This window comes from Rissa tridactyla, chromosome 1 (assembly GCF_028500815.1).
Source record: "Rissa tridactyla isolate bRisTri1 chromosome 1, bRisTri1.patW.cur.20221130, whole genome shotgun sequence".
In the NCBI taxonomy this organism is placed as follows: domain Eukaryota; kingdom Metazoa; phylum Chordata; class Aves; order Charadriiformes; family Laridae; genus Rissa; species Rissa tridactyla.
This window is the reverse complement of record NC_071466.1, coordinates 159061790-159076143: the sequence shown is the minus strand read 5'-3', so window position 1 is coordinate 159076143 and position 14354 is coordinate 159061790. Positions and strand designations below refer to the sequence as shown.

Below are 14354 nucleotides of genomic sequence, written 5' to 3'. Positions count from 1 at the left end.
ACCCTCATCCTGAGATGTGGTCACTGCTTTTCTTAGTCCTGGAAAATGGATCTTCCCACCACTCTGCAATCCATCCCACGGCTACACAGTGCGGGACCCTGCCTGACCTTTTGCTGCTGAGATGGAGTCGGAGGACACCAGATTCAGAAAATTTGTCAAAATAAGAACAATACGTGCCCTTGTTGCTGATGCCTTTTATGCTACAGAATTGATAATCTTGGCAGTTGAGGCAATGTGGACTGTATACATCTGCTACGGGGGTGCACAGCCTGTGGTTATAGGGGTCTTCCCCCTTGATGGTATAATACCATTGGCAAATGATTTTGCGCCGGTTGGGGGTTTCATACTGAACCTCCAGTTCCTGCAGTCATGGGTCAAAACTCTGCTTTCATTAATAGTAGTTAGCCCTGATTCATATTAAAAAACCCCTCAAATAACAGGATCCAAATGCACTTTATAGGCAAAATCCAAACCAAACCCCAAGACGGGACCAAGCCAGTTGTAGGATTTCTGAGCTTTGGAGGGAAAGGAGATAGAAACTGTGCTGTTACAGACAAGCCCTAAGAGCCCAGGTTTCCCCGGCCCAAGGGGCAGCAAAAGCTTTTGCAACACATGAGCAGCAGAGACTCCCCCCTCCCCCTGAGCTGCGGTGGGTTGCAGAGGAATGTTCTCGTGGGATGGGCAACACCAAGGGGCACCTCAAACTTGGGCTGGAGGATTTTTTCCCTCATTTATGTGCCAAGCCTGAGATCTCTGTATTTGGTACAGTGCCACCCACCACTTCTCCTCTGAATTCCTTGGTACTTCCCTCATCTCATCTCTTAGCCCTTTTGTTCAGCAAAATGTTGGCTAATGGTTAAAACACGCAGTAGCCCAGTGCAGCTCCTTGAGACAGCTTGGCTCATCTTTTGTGCGTGTGTGGTATTCCCCTGAAACCTCCCAGGTGCACTTCAAGGGCCGTTTTGTGTTATAGTTGAAGAGATGAGAAGCCAGATGTGAAATGTGCTCTATGTTTCCTAGGAAATCTATCTGACCGGCAGGGAGTTTCCAAAATAAGATGTTAGAAAGAAGTTGTCAAGGACCACACAGATTTTTGAAGAAAATTACATTTTTTGTTAAAAAAAAATATAAAATCCCTATTTCAGTTTATGCCATCCTCAGAGAGGAACAGAACTAATGGTGAGGTCTATGGTGGTTAGAGTTACCCGTGAATATTTCTCAAAGAGCTAAACAAAACCCTGTGCAAACACACAGACATACAAATTCTCCTCTGCAGACAGATAAAATGCTGAAATCTTTCATCCTGCAGATTTTTATCAATATCATACAACACAGCACTGCTGTTTGCCTCTGCTTTTAGAGTGAAAAAAAAAAAAAAGAAATGCCTGAATATACTGCTACATTATAATATGTTAATGTACTGTATTTGCTTTTCTGGTGCTGTTCTTGGGATTAATACAGAATTAAGTGGATGAGATTCTACGGTCTGTATTAGATAGAAGGTCAGATTTGATAATCTAATGGTTGCTTCAGACCCTAATCTGCAGATGAATCTTTGTCGAGCTGTGCTTTGCTCCTGATTTCATTCCTACATCAATAGGCTAAGCACTTCTTCCCCACACATTAACATTAATGAGATTTTCAGGCATTTGGAGTAAGAGGAAACATGCAGCCTTGGTATTTGCAGTTGCAAATGAGATTGTACTACATTAAATTCATGTAAAAGATGATACTTGTGCATGTTGAAGTGGTGCTTGTCTCCCACTCCTTTTAACATGGAAGAAATACGAAGAAATGGCATGCAAGTTTGGTCAGCTACATTTACTAAGTACACACCAGCACCCCAGGTCAGCTCTGCACGTGCTCTGGCCTGTCTGGTGGCACACAGGACACACATTAAACATCAACGCAACACTAGAAGGGTACTGCCCTATTCTCACAAATTACAGTACCACTTGGTATGGCTGACGGATGAAGGACCATGTAGGAATACAGTTTTGAAAGCTCTACTTCCTTTTTTTTTTTTTTTTTTTTGCCTATTGACTTCAGTTTATTGAAAAAAAAGGCCAATTTAGTGACTGTCCTAGAACAATGCCAACTGTATCAAACCCCATTTTCTTCTGCAGCTGACTAACACACCCAATGCGCCCTGGAAGAGCTGACCTACCTGCTTCCCCCAGAGAAGCAGAAAGTCCTGCTGGCTCTCCTTGAGGTTTAATGGTAAGAGCCCTCTTGCTGAAGGAGTGGGCGATATGAAAGCCACACTCGCGCTGCACCAGTGAAAAGTTGGCTAGGGCACCAGAGAGCCTTTAACAGAGCTCCTGAAGAACCATCAGACTCTTCCTTGAAAGCTGCAAACCACAGAGCACATGCTCCATGGTCCCCAGAGCCTACAGCACCAGGCGAGGTAATCGGAACGGCATTTTTCAATTTGATATTTTGAAACTATATATTAACACTGGGTTATCTGATGCTAATATGGTTCCTCCTCATTTTAAGTTACAGGCAAGGCTTTTAAGACACATAATAATTTCATTCCCGAAGCTGGTGAGGGGAATTGGGAAAAAAGTAAGATTATACGAGACTGGAACTACATTCATTTAAACTAGAGGTCCACTTGGCCAGTGAAAATGTGCTCACAACTAATGAGGAAAATACACCCTACAGATTTAAGCAGCCAGAGAAGTAAGATCCAAGGGACAGATATCTTTAAATCCCTGGGTGCTGAAGGTCGAGTCAAACAATTAGGGCCATGGACTGTCTCACCCCAAAGCTGTTATAGATGTGTCTACAGTGGAGTTGTGAGAGCGCAGCTGCTGCTGGACACCGATTGCTCCATCTATGGTCATTACCAGAGGTCCCTGCTGATCCCTCACTTCAAGACGCCACAATAAGTAATGGCCTAAATCCACCCCATTTTAAGCATGTACGCAGATTACTGAGAGCAGCGTGGGGATGGTGATAAAGCCAGTGCTCAGGTCTGTCCTCTGACAGTTCAACTTGGACTTCAGCTGGGCATTGAAGGTTTTGGGAAGACATCTGATAAAAGCATCCGTTCTTCCCTGAAAGTACTGACAACACCATAGATGCCCTTGATCATGATTTTTTTTTCCTGCAGAAGTTGTAACAGGGGACAGAGAAGAAGGGCATGTCAAGATCAGAGTTTTTCTTCATTTACAGCAACCAAGTTGAACTGGGAGGCGACACGAGCAGCGGGAGACTCCCAAGATCAGCGGCATTTAAAAAAAGAAGAAGAAAAAAAGTAGTCTGGGGACACTCTGATCCCAGAAGCTTCTCATCTCCGTCAGTCCCAAACTAACAACGAGGGAGGAAAGCTAAGTCCAGCACACTCTGCTCATGTGGATGTCTTCTGTACAGCACAGGGTACAAGCGTAGCGCACAAGAGAATATACTGACCAGAAATATATATGACAACTAATTGACAATTGTCAACCCACGACATGTAAAGGTTATTCAAGGTAAATCACAGTAATGAGACGGGAGGTATTTTCTTCTGGTTACTTAGGCACAGCAGGATAAAATAATCTTTGAGGGCCTTTCCAAGCTTGATAGCCGAGCAGCAAGTCAGATTTAAACACAAGACATTTTTAATTAATGTTTTCATTATTTTTTTCTGAATATGGTAGTGTACTGCAAACTAGGAGCAGAGGTCAAGCAGATCAATCCAATTCACAGGTACCTGCACCAAAAGCACTTTTTTAACAGAAGGACGGAAATACCCAAGTGTCACTCAAAAAAAAAAAAGAATTAAATTTTGTCTCGCTATAAAAAAACAGTGTGCAAAGTCCACGCTTATAAGGCAGGGTTTCATATATTTCTATTGCACTGCCTGCAGCTGCTGCTGGTTCTGCACATTACTGTAGCCAGGCTCACAACCAACCTATGGTGGGAGTGCTAACATGACACCTGGGTCTGGCAGACTAAAGGGGAAAATTATCTGAATTAGTTTAGTGTGGAATAAAGAGGATAAACATTGTCAATGGGGTTTGCAGTCCCATGCCCTGCTAAATTGCTTTTTCTCTTCAGTTTTGCATTAACAAAGACTTGGCAGCTGCCTTTAATTCTTCAGTTACACTTGTGTTTGGAGGTTTAGTTTCTGTCCTATGCTAGAACTAGGCAAGTTGCGGCGGCGTTCCCCTTATCTGTGGTCCAAGCAGTTATCAATCAAAATCAGCTGCGTCTCTGCAGAACACCCAGTTGGGTCTATCCAGTAGCACTGTTAAGCTTAGCATAAACCAGAGCTCATCTCCACCAAATTCTTCTTAACGGTATTTGTATTATTGTATTTGTGTAACGGTATAGAAGGTGTGTGCAGCAAGTTCATAATCCATTCAAGGTCTTAAAGTGAAAAGTGTCAGATAGACTAACTATAGGTGGCACTAACGGTCCTAGTTATGTGACATCGAGAGCGACTAGTATTTCTGTGGACTAAGATCTCTCAGGTATTATCAGCTCTCCTTCCCCCAGCCCATCAACCACACCATCCAAGTTCTAGGAGGTGTTTGTTATTCAAATATATAAAATGTCTCTCGGTATTATTTACATTTTCTCAAATGCTTAAAGGTTTTTCTTTGAGCATGAGGTTACGTGCAAGCACATTTCCAATCCCGTTTTCACACAAAAAAGCGTGAATAAGATTCCTGCAATCTTGATGGACAGTCTTGAAGTTACAAATATATTTTAGACTATTTTAATACTTGGCTTTTACAGTTTGCATCCATAAATACCCTAGTTGGTGTATATATATTCCATACACCAAATTCTAGATTGCTTTCTTAAAAACGTTCAGCATTAGACAATAAAGGGGAACTGGCAATTTTTCATACTTGACAGTCCAAGCATAAGCTTTTCTCAAATCATCACAAATCATTATTACTCTCTGCAGATTTCTACAGTTGACAGTCAGACAATTATAGCTATGTGAATCGAAACACTGAATCTAAAAGAACAATTGCGTTTTAGATACAGGGATTTTATTAAACTGACCTGGACTGCAATAATTTTTTTAAGTAATAGCTTTGCAATGTTTCATACTTTATTTCACATTTCACAACATATTATTCTTGACTTAACTTTTTCAAAAATTTCCAGCGCTCAAATGAGAACCCCACCAAAACCTCAACTAATATTTGTTCAGAGTCCAATAAAGCAGACTAGAAAGCACATCGTATATACTGGAGATGGAAATGCTTAAGATCTTCCCCGACAACTTGCGGACAGACAAACTGGAATACAAATTTGCTGTGAAAACATCTCTAGAGAGTGGCTGGATAATAAAAGATAGTAAAACTAATATTTAATATTAACTTAGGAGCATTTTTACTAAGCGAGAAAATTTGAGAGACAAATTATATCCTCTGAAGGAAACTCCTGAAATATTACAAAGCTGCTTTCTTTTCTCCATTTCATGCACTGAACTTATTGCCCCACAGAGAAGATAAGGCCGAATATGCATTTTTTTTTAATTCTCAGTATTGCAACCCAAGATAACCATACCGTTTTCGGTTCCCACTGCACAGAATGCATCGGGGCTATGAAGGATCAAAGCTGTAGAGAGTGAAGCAGTCATACGCTCCAGCTGCTAGCACTGTATTGTCAAACATCCTACATTGCCTCACACATTCCCTCCTTCTTCCTATGCACCTCCCCAACTTTGTGCACGTCTGTGCGCACGCATGTAGTAGGGAAGGGTGAAATAATTCAGCAGTTGCATTACTTTGCCTCTGGAGGCTACAATTATTTGAATAATGACACACTCCAAATCCACATCAACTTTGGCATTCCCTCTTCTTTGTCCAGGTACATGATCTGGGTGCTAGAAAAGAAACGACACTAAACCAGTCAAAATCCAGCAGCAGACACACATGCAGCTGCAGATGCTGATGCTTTCCTGGGTAAACTTCACAGCAAGGTCATTAAGTATCGACCTTTTTGTCTTGGAGACAAAGTAAAGTACTGCAGTGAGCCTAAATGCTGCAAAAATCTGCTTGAAAAATCACAGACTGACACGAAATGACACCAGCTGTATGTTAAAACCAGCTTTTTAATCAGCCTAAGACTCTGTCACACAATGAGGTATGGATTCAGGAAGAAAAGAGCGAGCCCCTTTTTAATGCCACCTTCTCCTGTATAATCCCGAACAGCTTTGGAACCCTGTCCCTGGTAGAAAGAATTTGGTGTCAGGATTCATACAATATGTAGGGTTTGGGGCTAATAAGATGAATGTATACGTCCTGTAAAATATCTACTCTGAAGATGGAAAAGATGGAAGTCCCCAGGAAGTCCAGGCAGAAAGGCCTATGGCCTGGCCACACAGGGGGTGAAGGACATCCCACCGTGCGTGTTGCTGTTCTGAAGCTCTAGGGGAATCTTACAAACACAGGGCAGGCAAAATCGAAGTGACCAAGTTTCAGTGCAATACACACGAGAGGTAAGAAATCATCAGGAAGGCCGGAGGAGCCTTGAGCTGGGAATAATTAAAGCAAAAAATCTTCACATGGGTGGGTTTCTTGGGATTTAATTTATAGAAGACAAGTTTGGAGCCTTGTGTTGCGTGTACAAAGAGCACTTTGCATCCTCTTTCCAGCGGCCGATGCTGGCTGTGGGAAGGGAGGGGGAGAAGGGCAATTTGGCAGATGGCCAATCCTTTTTTTTTTTTTCCTCCTCACAGCAAAAAGAAGTGGATGAAGCCCCGGGCCGGGACCTCGGCTGCCGCAGCGGGGTGAGGGTGACAGAGCTGCGGTGCCTTCCCGCAGCGGAGGCTTCTGCTCCCAGCAGCCCAATCTCCCCGCGCCAACGCTGAAGCGACGTGCCGCCGCTTTGACAGAAAAGGACGGTGTGTGATGAATTTGTCCGCTCCTGGCTCATTCTTTAAGTGCAGCCATAAATCACGGTGCGTATTAAAAAGCTGAAAGGTCTGGCTATCCTATGAATTTAATTTTCAAGTGAAAACTTTCTGGCCTTTCCCCTCCAACACGCGGATACAGATGTGCACACATGCGATGGCTGGAGCTGAGCTCACCCTCTCTGGATCTGTGTGTGGAACCTGTAACACACAGGGACACTGCCACGGTTTTTCTAACCCTTCCTGGTCCCCAGGCATAGATGTTTCACCTCTCTGCTACAATCACTCAAAAGCTGCCTCAAGTAGCCCTGAAGGAGCCCGTACCTATCATCACCTTTGATGGACTTAATGCCGATAATGGAGGATTTGACACCCATAAAGCAGCAAGGAGTGAGTTTGCTCTCACGCAGGTGGGGGACAGGGACTGGGGACCTGGCAGTGGGAAACATCCGAGAGTGCGAGGCTGCTCTTGATCTTGGCTGAGGGGGAGCCGATTCCATTTGGCCTCTCTTGGGAAAGCCCCTTGCTGAGGATACACTACTGCTGGCCTCTTGGGAAAGGGCCGGGCTTACAGAACTGCCTCCAAGTCACCAGGGACTGTAGATAGGGTCAAAGGGACTTCCACTGTCTATCTCACAATGCCCAAGCTGCAATCAAGCCATAGATGAATCGCAAACTGGGACAACCCCAGCACACGCGTGGGAAAGCTTGAAGCCAAGGGAGTGACCCGTAGCTGCAGTACGCTGCTATTACATCTCTACTGTGGGAGCTGTAGATGTGGTTTTCAAGGAGAGGCTTGAGAACTGGTTAGGAAAAGGCATGCCATGGACATCTGCAAATGGTGCACCAGGAGGAGCACTGGGCTGGGGATGCATGGAGTCAGCCAGGGTGGAGCTGGGAGTAGCCCTTAAAAAACAGAGCAAGAAACTGCATTTTAATATAGCTGGCATCTAGGAGACAATGGAAAAACTGACATTTATTTCTCTGTTGCAAGAAGTTGTGGTAGTAGGGGTGAGATAAACTGGGTGGAGGGGGGGAAACAGGACGGAGTAGATACGTAAATACAAAAATACATAAGAAATTCCACAAGAAGGAAGGAAATAATCTTCTGTCTGGACTCACTGTGGTTAGGACAAGTAGCAATAAAGCTAAAAAAGAGAGACTCTAGATGTAGGAAAAATTCCAACAGAGAGAATAAGATATGTCTGTGCTGAGAGTGAGGAATCACCAGCACTGGGAACCCCAAAAACCTCCTGAGAAGTGTCAGAGGGACCCAAATGATCCTACCATGCAGGCAGGTGTCTCCTTGTGGGTCCTTCAAGCTTCATGAACCTGGGCCGGTGGCTTCTGGAAGCTAAGCTCACTGTTGCAAACCCAGGTATTTTACATGCTTCAGGAGCAAGGCTTTCAGCAAATGTTGCCGAGCTGCAGAGGCAGAGAGACCAGTTGCTGCTTTGACTGAAACCTCCCTCGGGAAAAGGCAACAACATCAAACCACAGGGCAGGCAGAGACCAGAAAGGTGCTCAGACACCACCACGACAGGCACCGTACGAGACCCTGCACAGGACATGGTGGAGGAGATGCAGGAGGCATCAATGCCTGGAGCTGCCTGGGACACACGTGCCCTGCTCAGCCCAGCAGCTCTGACCTGGCAGCCGATGTTAATGGCTTTCTCGGTAACATAAATCCTCCTCCTGTACCTCTGGGTTGCATCTTAGGCGTCACACAGTCAAGTAGAAATACTTATTTTCTTCTCAGCGGGATATCTCCTATTTTAACTGAATACAATTTTCTCAGTCTCATGCTAAATCAGGGCAATACGTTTCCAATATTTAACTCAGCGTGTAACACACCAATATTGCTCCAAACCTTTTGAAACCCAAATAGGAAAAACACAAGATAGTTGCTGCATGGCTGGTTTCTTTAGATATAATTTGTGGGCTTTAGTAACCTGCTGGAGGAGAGGGGAACCCCGTAGTTACATGTTTAGCTGTGCCGAGTCCCTGTCTCCCACGATCGGGGCAGGCGCTTTGCGTGGGATGCTGCGGGATGTCCCCTTCTGACTTCTCCGAGCAGTTTGGGTGAATGCTGCTCCGGAGAGCCAGGGATACAGGCTCAGGCCCCCACCAAGAAAGGCCTTGCTGTTTTATTTAAGGTCAGACAGTGGAAGTAGAAGCGATCACGCCTGACAGTGTATGACCCTGCTGTAAGCTCTCCCCGGTGTGGCTCGCTTGCTCTCTAACTGGACGGTGCAAAGGCCCGGAGGGGATGGGGAAGAGAGAGCTGATCTCACCCTCCAGCACATCGGTGGCAGAAACAAGAACAGACTTCATCTCCTATCTCAGTCTGACTCTTTTTTTCATGTAATGATTTGAAAGAATTCATCCAGACACAGACTGGCAAAATACCCAAATCATTTGGATAATGGATTTTCTTCTCAACTAAACTATTACAAATTAACATTTAATTTCTTCTACTTCCCCTTGGTGAGGTTATATTTTGCTCAGAGTAAACCTCGCTGTTCCAATGTCACTTTTCCTGGCACATTTCTCCATGCTACTCACTAATGTTCACAGAAGGTGGCTAACCAGGGTTGCTCATTCTCCACAGCCTTAATTACAGTTAACCGGAAACTTTTCACCTTTCTGCTGCTGTACAAAAAGAATTAGATGACCCCCTGCTTAAAAACACAAAAGGCCTCTTCTATTAAAATGCTAGCATCCGTTTATAATTTTAATTACAACCGGCTTCCCAGGAAACCTTCCTGCCGCCGAATGAAGTAGTACAGAAATAAGACTCAGGGTTAACATGGAAAGCTCTGTTTCATCAATAGCTTCCTAGGTCTGATTTCTTCTACCTTGAGATAAATACCAGTGACTCCAGCCCTGAGGGATGCTGAGCCCCAAACAAGCCAGCAGCAGTCATGTAGTCCAACCCTAACGCTGTCAGGATTAGACCCAAAGAGGGACCAAAGCTAAAGACTGAAGATGTACCGTGACACAGGAGAGTGGTTTGTTTGCTTTTGCAATATTTTCTGATTTTGTTAAAAAAAACCCCAAATGTTTCAGTCTTTGTGCACTGAAAGAAACTCACTGCCAGTAGCCGACCACAAATGACTCCACCACAGGCTTCTCTGGGAAGCCAAGAGCATCTGCGTAAGGCTGCCCTCTCTGTTGGCCACTGACACCTCTTCCCAAATGCCAGCGTGCTCCATCCACTGTGCCAGCTCTACAGAGACGACAATATCCAACGCTCTGCAGATCTGACCATCAGGCCCTTGCTGGAAACTTCGCGCCTCCCTTGGTCCCTCCGAATGGCAGTGGGGGAGATCTCAGCAGAGCAATAAAAGAACAGAAAACATGCCTAGGTAATCTTCTTTAAATCCTGACAGACCTAAAAGTGTCTTGGATTTTCAAGCATCTGACTTGCCACATTAAGCCTTCTTATGTCGAAGCATGAGGGCCATGTTAAAAGTAACTTTCATCAGTGATTTAAGGCAATCGGAAGGTACAATTATTAGCGTGACGTCTTGTTAATTTTCCTCATCTCTACAGCTGTGTTTACTGTGATTTCTAAGGGTTCTCTGTCTCATCTAATAACAGATCCATTTAGGGACCGCATACTAAATGTTAACTTACAATGAAAGAACAAATTCTTAGGATTTCTTTAAATGGCAGCTATTTTTTTGAAACTGTTCCCTCAACATTTCCCTGAAAGAAACCGCACATCATCTTTTTTTTTTTTTTTTTTTTTTAACGCTCATTCTTTTTTAAAATTCCCAAAGAAAACGAGCAGAAAAAAGCAGAAAGAGCTCTTGCTTTTGGGATCCTTCTCCGGCTGCAGCCAAGCTCTGTCTCCTTGCTCTCGGCTCCTTTCAGGGATGCTGAACGCGCGCCAGCCCCTCATCAGTTCCCTCTCTATCTGGTGAAAGGGCTGGCTCCCTCTTCTTTGCTCTTGTACCCTTGTCATCCGCCTTGTCCCACCTGCAGCTTGAGCATGCCAGCAAAGGTCAGAAGAAAAAAGGAGCTCCAGGACCAAGTTTTCAGCTAGCCCTTGCTCTGCATGCAAAATACCCCAAAGCGGGTCCTTGCTGTCCTGAGCTGACTGCAGCGTTAAGCAGGTGCTGACGGCATTTGTGAGCCTGGAGGGCACTGAAAGATGGGGGAGATATCTCCTCTCTCCACTGAACAGCAGGACAAGGTGAGCGGGGAGAGGTGCCAACCCCCCAGGCCTGCGGCTCGAGGGGACACGGTCTGAAAGCCAGGAGGGAGTCCAGGCATTCGGCTGTACGGGCGACGGGAGCCGCCAAGAGCGTGCGCTCGATGGAAATGTGCCCTCTCCTGCGCCGCGGGGAGCGGGACGGCTCCGTCCCACGCACAGGGCCAGCGCTGATCCCCCTCCCGCGGGGGTCCTCGTGGGGCAGAGGGGTGCGATTTGCCTTAAGCTGCTCGCTGGGGCAGCTTCCCTTCGGCACAGGTGAATTGTAGCGCTGGGCAGTTTACATCCACTGTGCTGCTTTTTGGTATTGCAGCCTTGGAAAGGAACTTACAGGGGAACTGACTGCTTGGCTATCAATACCTCCTGCTACCACTGGCTTCTGCTTGCCCATCCACATGAGTTTGTTACCATTCTCAGGGTTTTTTATTTCTATAAGCTACTTGTTTTCTCTTTGATTAGCAAATAATGCTAGTAAGCTGGGCAGGAATACATACATCTCCCTATATACATAAGCACGCATATGCATACATGCATCCCTGCCCACACCCCAGTGGTAAGCACCCAGATGGCCTATCTCGGTTCCAGACCAGGGCACATGGGTGTTTCCACGCCGTACTGAAGCACTGAAAGACATTTCATGCATAAGTCGGTGGGAAAAATTCAGTAGCAGAGTGGAGGGAAAGCATGCACTGCTGCTGGTCTTGTTTAGTAGGGTGGTCTGAGAAGTCTCCATGGTCCCCACAGCCAGTCAGTACCTGGGAACTGCTGTCACCTCTCTGATGACTTCCATCAAGACAGCAGAAGCACCTGATGACTCGCAGGAAACACCGGGACCTGATGCTGACCTTTCTGGCTTATTGAATGGAGGCTGTCCTCCAGAGCTGCCAGGTGACAGCAGGATTTAGGAGTGGAGAAAAGTGACAAGTTCTCATAGCACTGGAATAGCTGATATTCCTGAAGGAGAAGTAAACCTAAATTAAAGTTTCCAGCTAAGAGAGCTATTATTTTAGATTCTCTACACAGCAACTTCCACCCACTGGATCGATGAATGTTCTAGTGGTTCCTCCTGCATCTTGCAGCGTTGCCTGCTGCACGACCCATCTTTACAAGGCAGGCAGAGCTGCCAAGCGCTGCCATGCCCTTCACCCCATGGGAGGGCTTCCATGGCACAAATGCCTCCCACAAACATGCTGATAATTAACAGTGGATTTTGCTCTTTGAACATACCCTGCCTTTTATGAGATGCATCAGCACAGCTGACCTAGAGATTAACAACGACATCCAACTGCTCTCAACCCTTTTAGTTTTGCATTTCAAATATAAAACTGATTTTGTGAAAGTCTGCTTATCCTGTTGTTTCTAAATCCCTTCTGGATCCCTTCCAGCTCCCTAGCTGGAGCAGGTCACCATGTGAAGGTCCCATTTGCAAGGACCACACTTAAAAGCTTTTGATCAGGTGTCTGCAACCCATATCCATTCCTGTAATCCATCCCCATGTGTATTTTCCAACTGCTCTGTACCCCAGCGAGCATGAGCAGGGAAGTCTCACAAAGCCTCTTCCCAACTTTTCCTACTGTTTTTAGAGACCTTCTCTTCCTGCTCCACGACCTGGCTTTCTCTCTGGCTCTGTTTAAAAATAAGCTTTGTTCCCAGGGGAAAGCAGTACGTGGGATTCACTGCTTCCGGGAACAAAGTGTAATTTCATTCAACTTGTCCTGCCCTCCTCGGTGCTCTCTTCTTCCAGCTCGCCATCATCTCTATGCTCGTGCAAGTGCAAGCCCCCACCTTCAGTCTCTCCCCCCTCAGCGCTCTTCAGAAGTGGTCAAGGGCCCCTAACTCATTAACACCGCTGTGTTCTCTCAGCCCCTGGCTAACGCAGCACAGGGTCCAAGGCAATCCTAGTTATTTTAAGGTTAGCCTTAACTCTCCATTCTGCCTGAACTCCTTGTTCACTTGTGCCTCTCACTGCTTTTTCCTCACTCTCCTCGGCTGCTCTTCATTTAACCCCTCCAGCATGCCTTTTGGAAGCTGCACTCAATACCACTGGAGCTCAAGTTGAACTTTCAAGCCCAGGGAGGGCTGGGAGCAGAGGGGGGAGATGCAAACATTTTCAAAGGCAGGCATGAATGTTAAACAGGATAAGAGGCTGCTCCAACACACACATAGTACTTAGGAGATTGAGATAAAGCAGCTACTATACACTACTAGTTTAAACCTGATGCAGAACATCTGCTCCTGTTTCGCTTTTAATGATTCATGTTCTCTTTTCTGCAGCTCCAGAGAGAGAAGGACCACCTGAGCAGAGATAACCCGCAGGTTTGCTCATACCATTTCCAGGAGGAGAAAACACTTGCCAAGATTAGCTGAGAAAAACTGAACTGCTGAACAGCCAGCTAGGCTATGCAGAGCCTGCGCATCAGCCTGATTATACTTTTTGTTCCCTCTTCAGCCACCCCAACGCTGCAGACAGGATCAGGCCCCTCTCAGCCTCCCCTCCCTTCTTAGTTTTTGTAGATCAACTGAGATCAGCAAATCTTAGGAGCTCAACTGTAGCCTAACATTACAGCTTGTTGGAAGTACTTTGAGATCCCTCTGCTCCCTATGGCGAGGTAGTGGAGCGGTCCTGAGTCCACTAAAACATGGCCATATTTCAGCGATGACCTGCCTCATTGGGGACTGAAGGCAACAGATGTACACACTGAATGGGAATAAATGCTGGTTCCCAAATAAACCTCAGATAAACTGCAGAGGGATCTGCAGGTGCTGGCAGGGTGGATAATTCCTCCTGAAGCTGCATCTGGAGCTGCTATTGCAGACTGAGGTCTGGGATAAAAATAACACCCAGTACTTATCTGGTCTTTTTTCATCTGTAAACTTCAAAGCATAATGCATCATCCACGCTTTCCAGATGTGAGAAGTAAGCCACAAAGAACCGGTCCAGTGTTGCTGCATTTTTTCTACCATCTTTACAAGCTGAACCTCGTCCTCTCCCAACATCTCTTCCCTGCCCAAGTGCAACTCTGCTGGGTTCAAGGCAAAGCAACCCAGTGCTACCAGCACTTCCAATTTTTCTGTGTTTCTGCTCACATTTTAAGATCAGGGATGGGGTTTTATTTTTCAGACTTGGCTCCTGGATCTTCTCTGGGAGAATTTCAGAACAGAATGTCTTTTTAAATATTTGTCTTCCCTGAAGTTTCTAGTCCTCCCAGTTACATAAAGGTGAAGTAAACGGATTGGAGTCTCAAAATTCACGTTGAGAAATTTTGTCAG

At 45.6% G+C, this 14354-nt stretch overlaps 1 protein-coding gene across 3 annotated transcripts in view; it reads right to left on the bottom strand.

Annotated features, from left to right (window-relative positions):
• The window catches only part of CHST11 (carbohydrate sulfotransferase 11), a 175180-nt gene that overhangs the window by 5194 nt on the left and 155632 nt on the right, over window positions 1–14354 (bottom strand). The gene's annotated exons all lie outside the window — the stretch shown is intronic.